At 37.8% G+C, this 14,462-nt stretch overlaps 1 long non-coding RNA gene across 1 annotated transcript; it reads left to right on the top strand.

Moving 5' to 3' along the window:
- The first annotated feature begins 4,979 nt into the window (after positions 1 to 4,979).
- LOC127060070 (uncharacterized) lies at positions 4,980 to 10,017 on the top strand. Its single transcript, XR_007778619.1, has 3 exons — positions 4,980 to 5,168; positions 6,236 to 6,326; positions 9,762 to 10,017. It is a non-coding gene; the product is annotated as an uncharacterized LOC127060070 (long non-coding RNA).
- The last annotated feature ends 4,445 nt before the right edge of the window (positions 10,018 to 14,462 follow it).

Genomic DNA, 14,462 nt, shown 5'->3' with positions numbered 1-14,462 from the left:
AGATCTCACGTGGGGCTGCCTTTTACCCAGGGGATGAAGCACAGCTACTGCAGCTCATCTATTTATGTTGGATGAAATATTCCCAAATGAGTCCTCCCTCTCTTTAGGATGCATCTTTTTTTTTTTTTTTTTTTTTTTTTTTTAATACAGTAATAAATTCTGAGCTGAGGAAAAAAAGCAGTGTAAGGAAAGGTTGTTCATTGGAATTCTGAGAAATGTGAGGTTTTTTGATAATTTTAACATCTCAGAGGTCAGTGGCTGCTGCTTCTTTGTTCCTGAGGTAATATTGCCTTTTTCTGTTGTGTCTCTTTTTCATCAAAGTCAGAGAAAATCTATGAACTGTGTGATAACCTTAGGTAATTTTTCGGAGTGGTAGCATAAAGTGCTGTGATATCAGCACTGAGATAGAATAATTTTGATAACATATCAGCTCCTGAGTGCGTCTGCACGTACCAGCCCAGGAACATATACACTGAGAAGATCAGCTTTTCATCCCAACCCTATAATAAAATGCAAGTTCTGTCACCAACCAAGAGTGAAGAAATAGCAGCTGTTCCTGCCTCTTTCTGTGATCTATTCACATTTGAAGCACTAGTGAAAAAATAAGTGGATTCCCTGCTGGTTTAGAGTCTTATAATATCAAAGGCAAATAATCACAGGTTATCTGTGGACAGAAATGCCAAACATACACAAAAGGGACTTCAGTTCTTTTTCTTCTCAAAACTCAGCCATGTTAATAGAAAGTGCAATTTTCATAAGCTTTTCAACTGAGACAGTGTTTCAATAAGTTGGATCTGATTCTGAGGAGTACTAAACATGTGCTTAGCAATACATGAGGAGAGTCCTCTTTTGGCACTGATATCAGATCCTTTGCCTTTGGAATCTCTTGACTGAAGTCAAGGATGCTAAAGCATAACAGAGGCAAATAAATCTTCTCTGGACTTGCTTATCTCCTTGTTGAATGTGGAGTTTTGCAATTTTCTATGCTCTCACCCTAAAGCAAGCACATAATATATCCTATGTTATGCAGCTGTACTTCAGGCCTCTTATAAACTACAATTCATTTATTACTACCTCCCTAGGTTTTTTCTTTTATAGTCTCCCTTCAAATTTTAAAAATAAAACTCATGACTGGAGTTGTTACACTTTCTCATCCAGTTTCATGTGTACCTAAAAAAAGACAATTCTTTTTTGCTATTCCTTTCTGACTGTGTTTCAGATCAGAGGAAACCTAGCAGACAAGCTCTTCCTGTGTTGTACCTTTGAGGCTTGGAAGCTCAAAGCTCTGCTAAGGTGTAAACCAGAGCAGTAAGGTAAGATGCCTGACCCAGCCATTTGTAGGGATGGGTTTGTTTGTGAAAGGCAGATCAACAAGGTCATGTTAGATTTTTACATTGTGATCTCCAGCCAAGGTTCACACCAACTACAAACAATTACCCAGGACCAGCCAACACAGGGAGGGTAATGCAACACTTGGACATATGCAGGTTGTGTCATGAATGCAATGTCCTGTATTTTGTCGGTCTGATTAATTCTAATGTTAATTTTTTCTTTTTCCTGATTTTCAGTTTTTGTAGGTAAGGTTGAAAAACCTTACTTTTCTTTTCAAAAACCACTCAAGGTGTATGAAAGGCCAGGTCTGTAGTGGGAGAGACAGGCAGCATGTGAGAAATAGGACCTGACTCGGTGTGTCTGATGAGCCTTCTTCATGGCCTTTCCCAATGTCCTTTCTTTTGTGGTAGGCTATGTAAGAGCTCTTTCAATGGAAGATGCTATAAAAACATTTTATTTCCTAATGATACATAATTACCCAATGAAATGGGGCAAGGCTAAATGCATCACTGTTGAAAGCTCAAGGGATGACTGAGAAAGATGGTTTAGCAGTTTCAGGATGGTGGGCTAATAGCTGCATGCTGGGGATGATTCACTTCTCATATTATTTTGTGTGCAGTTCCATGGGCAGCAGTGATTCACATGAGTGGCAGAAGAAGGCCCTATAAGGAGAAGTGTGCCACAAACTGATTGATTTATTCCCATTGCTTAGTGTGGAAGACAAATTTCTTGAGCCAGGTTTCTAATACTGAAATCCATGAAAGTATTCTGTTTGGCAGCTATTTCTGATTGTTAGCAGAAGAGCTGTGTAAGATGAATTTTTGATTTGGTTTATTTATAATCTCTGTTCCAAGTTGTCCTTCATAATTAATTAAAACTGGCTGGTGCCAGTTTTTCACCCCCTGCCATTGCAACAAATTCATCACTGCTTAAAATCTGTTTTTCATGAAACGAAATGAAAGATTCCACCAGCTTTTTCAGATACAACCCATTGTTGCTTTCTCATAATTTACACATCTATTTATGAATGCATTTTAGTAAATTGCTGGGTTTCTTGGTCTGTAGCCCTGATTGTCAGAAAAAGGTAAACTTGTCCCTGGCTCTGGTCACATGAACTGTGAAGTACTTGACATTTGGAAGCATGAAAACACCAAAGAGTGCTATTTAGTCAACTTTTAAAGTTTTGGACAAGCTGTAGTGTAATGAGTGCAAAGTCCTCAGGAAATAGCACCACTAATGAAAGAAGGATTTGATTTACTATTTCTGTTGCCCTTAAACTGAAGTAATTGTTTTTAATACACACAAAATAATTAACAATAATAAATGAGTTATTACTACACAGCAGTAATAAATTGCCAGGCAATAAGTTGAATATAGGAGTTTGATTTTTACCTTTTTTCCACCTAGTAAAGAGAAAAGTATCAGAATTAGTTTTAAAAATTCACCAGTTTTCAATGTGAGGCATATATTCGAGCCTTTATCCCAGGGTAATTTACTTCCATTAAGACCAAAGTCAGTAATGACCAAAGTCTTCAGTTTTACCCTTTTCTATTTATTTGCTAGTCTCTCTGAAAGAGGACTGATTGTTTCAAACCATCACCCATGCCAAACTGAACGGATTAGCACAGCTCTTTTCATGTCAAATCACCTCACAAAGGGAACAGTACTGAATGTGTATTATAGCTCTAAATTGTACCAGTGTACTTTCTGTAGGCTTTAACAATAACCCCATGGAGACTTGGAGCCTATGCTTGTGTTTTATTGCTTTGATATGTTCTTTGTACAAGTACCAGAGACACAAAAAGTCAAAGTTGTCACTTGAATTAAAACAAAGGCATCACACTTTCCTCCAAAATAAATTTTTATCAAACTATTGTGCAGGTTTTCTATCATGCAAGTGGTGACATTATGCCTCCTGCCTTCCTATTCATTGAGGTGTACTAAATTATAAGCTGATAGAGGATAATAGTTTTTCTTTGCCTTAATAATTCTGTACATTGATTTATCTCTGAAATATCACCTTTGTGCATGATGGAGGGACAGAGGTCTAAAAGCAGGAAAAGCAGTATAAGATTCAAGTACAAAAAATTAGCTGTGCTAGTGAAAGACACATTTCAAATTAATTCTGTTACTGCCTTATGGAACAGTCATATTTTCCTCTATTTCTCACCCTTCTGTGGGCTGCAGAGATACAGGTGGACATAGAGCAACTGCAGCAGAGACAGCCTGCACATTGCCACAGGTCTCAAGAGGCATTAAAACTACTTCCATCCTCTGAATTTTTTTTTGCACATTATATCCTATGGTAGGATTATAAGGCCAGAATTTATCCCTTAAAACTTTACAGGGTATACCAGTTTCTGTAGTAGATCACTATTCTGAATTTGGGAAATATTTACAGTACTTTAAACTCCCATCTCCATTTAAGACAGTCATCAGCCTGGAGTACACATGTATTTGCTTCTATAGGATGCCAACAGTCTTGTGTGAATATGCTTCAGCTCTTCATTTATCCCTCCTAGCTGTCCTATTTTATATGTTGAGAATATTCTTTCATTCATTTAATCTTATCCTGGAAGACACTGAAGCATTTCTAAGAGGTCGCTTAATTTCATTAGCTACAAAAGCACAGCACTAACAAACACCTAAGTAGAAAAATTAAATTACTAGGTAGAAGTCAGAAGAGGGAAATGCCCCTATACCAGCTTTAAAGGCCATAGACTATTTCTAAACTCATCACTGTAGTAACTAAAATCATTGCCACGGCCCTGGAGATCAAACTTGCTGCAAGGAGGAACAAGATGGGGTGACCTAATCCTGCTCTTTGTGCGTCAGGACAACAAGGCTATGTCTGAAATGGAAAGTTGTCAAAGCAGTCTCATGTGATCCTGGTCTCTTAATCAGATAGTTTTACTATAATATTGAACATTGTTCCTCTCTGAGCTACATTTTGTCTCCTTTTAGTTAGTTTCTTAAAGCTATACAGAGAACAGTAATTAATAGCATTTTTAATCTCAGGTGTCACTCTGTAGGCAGAAAGGGATGTAGGATGCAAAAAAGTAAAACAGCTTATATTGGCTGTAGGCTTTTGTGAGTATTTCCAAGTCTGGAGACAATAAAAAGCCTGATTGTAGGGCCGCTCACTGTTATTTTACTTAGGAGTTAAGCAGAATTGTAGCTGATGGTAAAATTACTGGTTATATGGCAGTCACTCAGACATTAATTTAAAGGAAGTTGAATTCACCCCACCCATTCAAAGCAAATCAAAGGAAAGATATTCAGTTTTACTCAAGTGGTCCAACTTCCACATTTCAGTGAAAATTTTAATGCAAAAGCATACTGGATTTTTTGCCTTCTTTCTAGTTTTTGGGACAGAGATTTTGTCACTTCGGATCCTCAAAAATTCCAGTCAGGGAAGAGTCAGCAGCAATGACAATGGGAACAGCAGTGGTTAAACATGAGCTGGTGACAGAATTTCTTCTCTTATACTATGAAATCTAATTAGCATTAATATATTCTTCAAGCTGAATTGCACCCAGTGTTTTGCATACATAAGTACAGGCAAATATAATTTAATAGCTTGGTAGATCAAAGTGCTCCATGTAAGACCTGAGTATCTGCTACACACAGAAGCAGCAGCACCGGTTGGGATTTGTGGCCTCTCTTGCAAGTGAGCAGCATGATGGCATGGAGGAGGAGGGACTGGGAGGATGGCAGTGGAACCTAAGGATGTGGAAGTGAATCCCAGATACCTTATGGATCTACACGTTTTAAAGAGCAGAAATGTCCGAGTCCAGATGCCTCACACACATTAATTCTACCTTTGAGCGAAACAGGTAAGCCAAAGAGGCTACAGATGAGGTTGGCTTTTGAGAGATTTTGTTCAGAATAGACACTAAAAATAGAAGAGATGCAGTAACAGTCTTAGAACCATAGCCACAGATTGGTTTGGATTGTAAGAGACCTTAAAAATCACCCAGTTCCAACCCCCCTGCCATGGGTAGGGAGCACCTTCCAGTAGACCAGGTTGTTCAAAGCCCCATCCAACCTGGCCTGGAACTCTTCCAGAAATGGGGCATCTACAACTTTTCTGGGCAACCTGTTACAATGCCTCACTACTGCCAGAGTAAAGAATTTCTTCCTAATTTCTTCTTATCTAATCTAAACCCAACCTCTTCCCATTTGAAGACATTCCCTCTTGTACTATCACTACACGTCCTTGCAAAAAGTCCCTCTCCAACTTTCTTGAAAGCCCCCTCTGGAGCATTCTCTTCTCCAGGCTGGACAGTCCCAACTCTCTCAGCCTGTCTTCACAGAAGAGGTTCTCCAGCCCTCTGATCATTTTTGTGGCCTTCCTTGAAGCCACTCCTTTCTGGATGCTTGTTTTCAAGCATCATATTATCCCTATTCTGTATGCCATATTCCAGCTGAAAGAATAGCTAGTTTTATCTCTTTGTTGCAAGGAGTTTAATATATACCATATAATTAATATCATGCAATGCTTACAAAGTATTTTGAGAAAAGAACGTGCGAAGGGCTGTTCGTGTAATGGATGTCTTAATTTTTTTCACTAAAGTCATGTAGCAGACAGTTTTAAAGCAATATCATGAAAGACTAGGAGCACTTATTAGTTTGATGGTATGAAATAAATAATGGATATCCATTCCTGGGAGCTTTTGCTTCTTTGGGTAATACTATTTGTTCCTTAATTTATTACATCTTTATCCCAAGACATATGTGGCTCTTTGAATGCCTTAGTGAGATAGATTAGAGCAAGAGGAAGAGAGAAGGGGAAGAGCTGGAAAAAGAGGCTGAAGAGTAGCACCACCACTATGAATATTTAAGTGGTTAAAGATGAAAGTGTCAGCTCTTTCCATTAATTTTTAGTGTTTTCCCTGTGCAGTTTAGTCCATGCCCTGGGGAAGGAAACACAACGCATTGATGCAGCAGGATACTCCATTGGTGGAGTTGTTCCAGGAGGAGAGAAAGAGCAGGTAAGGTGCCAAGTGTGGGCAGGTGGAGTTATCCATAAATCCTTTCAGGATGTATTGGTAGGAAGAGGTGGGGCTGACATGATTTAGGAGTCTGAGGTTCTTATTTAGAGTACAATCAAATTTGAATGGAAACCATAATTTTTTTTTTTTCTGCAGAGTTGTTCAGGCATTGATTTTCATGAGGGATCCCCATTAGATCATTTGTATAGGAATATTTGGCATCCAGGAAAAAATACATGCTGACCATGAAGAGGGAGAGTAGCTTTCACCCCTGGAGCAGAGAGAGCACTACCAGAAGGTTGCCATTCTGGGTAAATTGTTCTTGGAGTGGTGTCAAGACATGAGGAAATGCCCAGAGAAACCAGAGGGTATCTCTCAGGCACTTAACAATGTGCTTCACATCTTGGGGTCAGTCAGAATTGCTGGCAACCTCAGGTTGGAGGCAACTAAAAGTCAAGCTAAAATCTATTGAGAACAAATATAAAAATGTTTCTTCCAATTGTTTGGGACCTGATGTAGGTAAACTGAATTTTAAATCCTTTTAGAGGCTGGTTCTTCTATTCCAAAGTGAACCTTTCCCTTTCTTCCCAGTGGTGGTTTTTTTTCTGCTGTGAAAACTGAAGTATTTTCATTTGAGGGTATGTACGGACCTTTGGAGTAACCCAGTTAAATCAGATATTAATGTTTAAATTTTTGCAATTTTCCTGCTTTTAAAAGTGTTTAATTATTACTTATCTGATAGAAGGAAATCTGTTGTGAAATAATCCTCAAGCACAAGTTTGCATTGCTTTTAAATTCAAAAAGAAACTATTTCTTCTGTCATTTCCCAGAGCTTGCAATCAATGTTCCACTAATTAACACACTGAGATACACATTAGCTCCTATTCTTGCTGCCATATAGCATACTGACTGATCCACACTTCAGCTTTTTCCTTTCAGCATTCAGCCCTGGGAACCAGGCTGAGGTTTTTAGGTGCTACCACGGGGTACCAATGAGGTGAAAGACCCTCTGTTTTCACTGTTTCCAGCTCCATTTGAACAACTGTGGCAAAAACAATCAGTTTGTGCAAGGGCCATTTGTTTACACCTCTGTTTTTTGGGTTTTCTTGTTTTCTCTTAGGCTAAAAACCAGTCTGTTAGTAGTAGTGTTCTTGGGTAGGATGGTTTGTGCCATTCTCTGGTTGTAGTTAAGAAAAATTTCAAGTCATAGTCAAAAAGAGTCTGAAAAATCTGATAAACACAGATCAGAGAAAGGAAGCAAGGGGGAAGAGGCGTGTCTATGCCCATTCTGCAAGGATGCAAATACCAGCTGATCCTATATCTGCTTCTTCCAGAGTCTTAATGATCTCATCAACTTTTTGTGGGCACCACATATTCCCCATCTCTTGCAGGTAACACTATCAGCACCCTCCAGAAATAAATCTGAGACAGCAGCAGATTGCATGTCAAAGGTGTGTGGTAACCCAGCCCTGCAAAGGTGTCAGATATTAACCAGACATTCAGAAGCACTTAAAGCTCTTTCATCTTTTTCCTGCTGATTTACAATGTAGTTTGTATTTGGACAACTGGGCTGTTCTGTCTTCACAAAAAAAAAAAAAAAAAATTATATATATATATATATATATGTATATATAGTATCCCGGCTAGTATAATAACATCTGATTTATAAATGTTTGCATTTATGGGTTCCAGTGTACATACATGACAGGTACATTGATGTTTGTACATGTATAGTGCTTAAAGAGCATTATACAGAGAATTATTAAAATATATGCATAAGTGAATATACCATTCCAGCCTGTACTAACATATTGTTCTGTTTTTTGGTTTGGGTTTTTTTTTTTTTTTCAATCCAGAAATTAATTCTTTGCAACTAGAAAAAGAGGTTTCATACTGAAAATTTTTTGCATGGCTCCATTTGTATGTACATGCATACACAAAGCAAGTGAAGATTTGTGAAGTGCTGAAGTATTCTTAATATTGAATTATGTGAAACAAATTCATGTTTATCTTTATTAATGTGTAAAAAAATTATATTCTTTCATATTTCCTGCTCACTCTCATAGTTTTTTGGTTGATTTTCAATCTCAAGATGGACTCTCTGCTTGTGTCTTCATTCAACTGAATATGGAAAAGTGACATTATATTTGCTGAAATCCAGAACAATTTCATAATCCATCTTGTACATCTTCTTAATGTTGACGGAGGAAATTGTGCCAAAAAATTTCAACTAGTGTATGATTTTCTCCAGACCTTCAGCAAATTTTGTTCTCTGAATTCCCTGTAGCCCCAGTGCAGAGCAGCAAACAAGTCTTCCACTTGCTTTTTTGTGTATGCTCTGACAAATCTTCTAACCTGAAACTCTCTTCTTAGCAGAACCTTTTTATAATGTTCCCTCTCCTCTTGACTACAGCAATTTCAGATTATTTTATCTTCAGGCACTTTTTGTTCCCTCTTCTAATCCTTATCAACAGCATGGCTTGGATTCTTTAATTTTACAGATCATTATAACCGATGATAAAAAGACTAGACTAGACATGGGTAAATGCCAAATCTTGGCATGCATTTGTTGCAAAGGTGTAGCTTACATGAAACCTGTAAGAACATGATACTAGTTATTTGCCAGTCTGGGGTCTAAAGTGTCAGCATTTTTGTGCCCCAACAGGACAGATACTGGCCCAGTGGCTGCCTCTTTCCTAAACCTTCAGTTCAGGTTTGAATGAGAAAATGAAACAATTGCTTTCACATCTGTGGTTCCCTGCCCCGTGGGTTCTCCAATGTTTGATAATGTGACTGAGGTCAGTGAGCAGGCTTTCCCTCCATCCATTAACTGATTTAAATCTGTTCCCTTCCCCACATCGCTGGTTTGCATTAAATTAGTGGGATTTAGTAATTTTGAGATTTTTTCACTGAAGTTGGCCAACACTGAAAAGGTCTAAAGAGACAGGAAATTATATGCAGGTGAGACAGACAAGATTGTGTCAGCTCTACTTCCATAGGAAATCAGGAATGCAATCTGTAAAATTTACCTTCTTGTTCTGCAAGAAACATTGCTCCTATAACTCTCAATGTAAGTATTAAAGAACCATTTTTGTGGCTGGTACAGGACTATATTTCTGTCAAATAATGGGGCAGATTTCTAGTAGGATTATAACTACATACAGGTAGGAAATGTCTGATGCAAAGAATTTCCAGTTCAGCAAGAAAAATGGTTTCATAAATCAGAAAATTGATGTCACTGTCATTTAATGGTTTTTAGTAGCTGCAAAATGGTCCCTATGTTACCATCTGGAGAGATAATTTACACATTATTATGAATTTATTCATTTCTTAAAACTATCAGTTCTGTTTATTTGTTTTCATCAGATATTTCTTCACAGTCTCATGAATCTCACCCACCTTTTTGTCATCTTTTTTTTGTTCCTAACATCTCAGATTTTAGCAAATTTTCAAAGGACCTTGTGCTAATTCTGCCTCCCAAGGCCTCACAGGAAGCTCCATCTTGTGTCTGCTGGACCTCTATGTGCAAAGAACTGAGATCACAAAGTTCAACTCTATATTAGTTTCAGAAGTGTAATGCTTAGCATAAAAGACAGGAATCAATGAAGTATAGCTGTGGTTTTGCACTATGGTTTATGTAGAATCTTACCTGGGATTAAATTGCAGAAATACGAATAAATAGATATTTGAAGTGGAACGTCATTGTTTAAAGACTAAATGCAACATCTCGTTGTTTTTATTCACTAGAAATAAATAATGTGAATAGTGAATAAATTATTTGATTCACTAGAAATAAAAACTTTTGTTGGAGTTACCACAATAAACTGTGTATATCATTATTTGAGTTTGCTGTTCTTTCTAAATTTACTCAAGCACCTAAGGACTTTGAATTGTAAAGTTCAGTTGCACGTCTGGATAACACAGTTTTGCCCTTACTCCATGGTGCAGAAATACAGACTTTCCCTAGTCCTTGTGGTGGTGCAGCTTCAGTGTTTTGGTGTGCAGAGTATTATGGTGTGTGAAGAACTCTACAGTTAATTTTTGTGCAAATCTTAGAGACATGTTTCTAAATCAACATCCCATACAATATAATTTTGAGTTGGTTTTTTTTTTCTCCTTTGTGCATTGCCTGTTTTACCATCATTGTAATAAAATAATACTGTATGTTTTAAGGCAAGTGGGTCCATACATTATGTCAAAAGCTTACTTATTTATATACCATGTCAACTTCATTCTCACAGTGGGGTTCTTTTTGGATAATGGCTGCACTTCAGAGATTGGAAAAGGCATAATTATAGCTCATCCCACACTGACTCATATATAGGGAGTGAAAATGAAATCTAGAGTAAGGATATTTTAACATAGAATACCTGCATCTTCTAAAATAACAGCTAATAAGCTACTTTTCCTTTAGTAAAATTCTCATACCTGCAGGGCTGAAGAATAAATTCTAGATAATTAAAGTTCCCTGTTGATTATGTGTTATTTATTTGTTAATACTGTAGTTTTCTTTTTCTCTATAACACCAAGCAGATTTTTGTGTTGCAATTCTCTATATAATCTAGAGCTAATTAAGCCAATTTTTTAGATGCATATCCCAATATCTATTCCTGTTTAGTGAAACTTGCATCCACCAGTGGAAACTTGCTTCCACCAGTGGAAACTTGCTTCCATTATCAAAAATCCTGTTCCCAAAAAACTAATTGCAGGTAGTGCTGTGTGAAGAGGATATCCTGATCAGGTATTTGCTGACAGTTCCATTTAGCATCAAACAGCTCATGGCTTCAGCCACAGGATCACAGAGTGGCTTGGGTTGGAAGAGGATGTAAAGATCATTTCATTCCAACTCCCCTGCCACAGGCAGGGACGCCTTCCACTAGACCAGGTTACTCAAAGCCCCATCCAACCTGGCCATCCAACGTTTCCACAGACGTGGCATCACAACTTCTCTGAGAAATCTGCTGCAGTCTCACATTACAAAAATACTTCTTCATTTCTTTAAATGTTACTATTACTTTTGATTCCCTTATTTCTAAAAAAAAACAAGTGCAATTTGCCTAAAATAGAAAATAGGAACTCAGCCTTTCTATTACAGAAATTATGTTTGCAATGCAGAGCACTAGTGAAGAGCTGGTCTCCTATTTTAAATTATTCTGCACAAAATACAAACACACACATTTTTTGTATAAAAACCTCCATGTATTTCTCGTTAGCAGGTGGTTTCCTTCCCCCCAGGTGATGGAGAATTTTTGTTTCTTCACCCTCTTATCACTTTGATGGAAGTGTTATTTGTCACAGTCACTGGCTCTGATTCTCATAAGGCTTCAGGGACTTGCACATTTCCAGTCCTTCACATTCACAATAAGAAATCTTTTCAACAAAAACTTGATGGTGCAGATCAGCCTTTCTACTTACTATGATGACTGAGGAGAGAAAAAGATATTAAACATGTTCTATTTCATGGATTAACTGTTTTCAGTTTTCCTGGAAAATGTGTTCTGTGGTTCAATTTCGATAGATCAAGTCCCCTGAACCCATTAATCACATGAAAAATGTGAGGCAACTGGATTTTGTATAGAAAAATGACTCTACTTCAACCAACACTTACAACACTGGCTTAGATTTCTGGGGAAAAAAAAAAAAGCCTGTCTTCAGAAGGTAAGGTTTTCTCTGTCCAGAATTTTCTCTCACTTCAGCGAGGAAGATATCACATGTGGCATATTTTAGCTTATTACCATCAAAGTTAGCTCTGTCAGTTCCAGTGGTTAACCACGAGGTGCAGATGAATCCTATAAGCCTCCTGAAATTCATTCTAAAATTTTGGGTTGGATTGTAAGTGTTTTGAAATTCTGTGCATTTGCCTAAATTAAATACTGCTTTATTTTATTCAAATAATTATGAGTGTGCTTTCTCATATGAGGGATTTTCTTTAACCAGAACTAAGCTTGGTTGCAAGTGATTTGAAGTCTTCTTAAGCCAGCTGGCAGAGCAGACTGTGTTCTGTTGTTTGATGAAATGCAAAAAAGAGCACTACTTTCCTGCTTGTAGGCTTAATTAGTGCATATATTCCATTATTTTCACAGGTTTTTCCCCATCCAGACTTGAATAAAAAGCCTTCTATTTGCAAGAAGCTCTCTTGCCCTGTCCTGCTTTGATTAGCCTGAGAGAGTATTCACACTGCATGCTCAGTTTTACCTAACATGGATATTAGTAAGGTGCTCCTTATTTGCCTTGTCCTGTTTTTGTGGCTTTTGCATTCATTCTCGTTTATGTAGCTTGAGAAAATTCCTCTTCCTTTCTTTCATTTTCCCAATATTTGTGCTAAGATTTTTATGGACCTGAGCTACATTTACTGCTCATTACTATTATTTGTATTTAATAGTTGTTTGCCTATTCTCTTAATTTAAGTTTCCATGCCACTTCCATGTCTCTGTTCTTTATTTGTGTTCTTTGGATACCAAGAGTTACAAAAGACGTCCCTGAGCCAGCCACCACCTTCTCTTTTGTTTCTGATTTTTCCATGCTTAGTGAAGGGTTTGGGAAGACCAAATGGGTTTCCAGGGCTTATTTTTGCTAACTGTGCCCAGTTCTGACTGCTGTGTCCTGTGGCCACATTAGAAAATGAAGAGCCAGCACATGTCCTTTCTCCGTGTTCCTGCAGCTTGGCTCTTGGTGTGTTGGGGTGGCATTTTAGCAATACATTAATACAGAACTATATTAAGTCAATTAGTTATCAAAGCATATTGTTCTAGCTAATATTTTTTCCCTAGCTGTTCAGTGTCCATGGCAGCAAGATTATGTTAGGTATGTGATGTAGGCTGGCTTGCAGCAAGAGTCCTCTCACTACCTTTTAGGGTTAAGCTGCAATCCCTGTTTTTCAGGGTGGTGGATAGGAGCTCCCAAAGGTGATAATCATATTAGATGGTTTACCAACTCCTGTAGCTCAAAAATGAGTGGGTTTATCTCTCAATAACTAAGTCAAATCAATTACTGCTCATTAATATTCAACATCAACATTAAATCTCCATACATTACCTAAAGGGATTTGTGCTTGCAGCACTCACGTCCCCACTTTTTCCAAAAGAATTGCTCCTATTTATATGCCATTTGTTTATGGCACCTGAAACATTTAATTTCCCTGCTGCAGATCTCTCCCACGCCTGCCTTGACTTGATGTTTTAAGTCAGTTGCTGACAAGCTTTCAAAGACCATCATACTGCCTGTACCTTGCATAGGTGCAGTTCTGCTGTGCTTCATCAGCCGCAGCAGAACATGTGTCTCGTACCCGATCACATGCAAACCCAGAAATTACAGTAGTCAGCTGCTGGCTGCCTTCCCCACCAGAGCCTTGTACGAATACAAATGATCCTGAGAGGAGGTTCATGGTTAGGTAACTTACCCCGTGTACTGTGCAGTCTGTACGTGTTTTGTACGAGATGACTGAAAAATGAAATTTGGCCCATGCTTAGAATTGTTTAGGTTGGAAAGGACCTGTAAAATCATCCAGTCCAATATTAAAACCTGTTCTTAAAGTCAGATGGACTCCACCTAGTAATATTTAAACAAATCTTGCTCTTGGCATCCTTTCTATGGCCTAGGAATGGATGAAAGTTGTTCTTATTTGACAAACTTTAAAAAAAATTAAACAAACATTTCTCTAGTACAGTCCGAGGATGTCTGATTCTCAGTGTGATGGGATAATAGCCCTTCTGCTTGACATTTATATAATTCTACTAAAATCCTAAGTCCCAAAATAGACCCCAAAACCTGCATTTAAAGGAATCTGTTTTCGCTTGCGCCCCAAAAGCAACGTTTCTGTGTATTATTGCCATTTTTAACAAGAGGAGGAAAACATGTAAGGTGAATGAATTGCCTTGTCTTTCCCTATTATCCATTAAGATACAGGATCTATTTCCTCTCCATTTAAATACCAGTTATTTTAGTACTGTAAGTTAATAAGGACTTAATTTCTGAAATGGGATTTTAATAGGTGTAATAGAAGAGGTTGGAACGTGAATAATTTTACCTTCAGGATGAAAACAAAAGGAGCTTCTTTCTGTTCATTGGATAATAGAGAACAAACCCTCTGATGTGCTGATGTGTTAAAGGCAGAACGTGTTTAGACTAAGGTGCTGA

Source organism: Serinus canaria, chromosome 1, assembly GCF_022539315.1.
Source record: "Serinus canaria isolate serCan28SL12 chromosome 1, serCan2020, whole genome shotgun sequence".
Classification (NCBI taxonomy): domain Eukaryota; kingdom Metazoa; phylum Chordata; class Aves; order Passeriformes; family Fringillidae; genus Serinus; species Serinus canaria.
The sequence above is the reverse complement of the archived record's forward strand: the minus strand, read 5'-3'. Positions and strand labels throughout refer to the sequence as shown.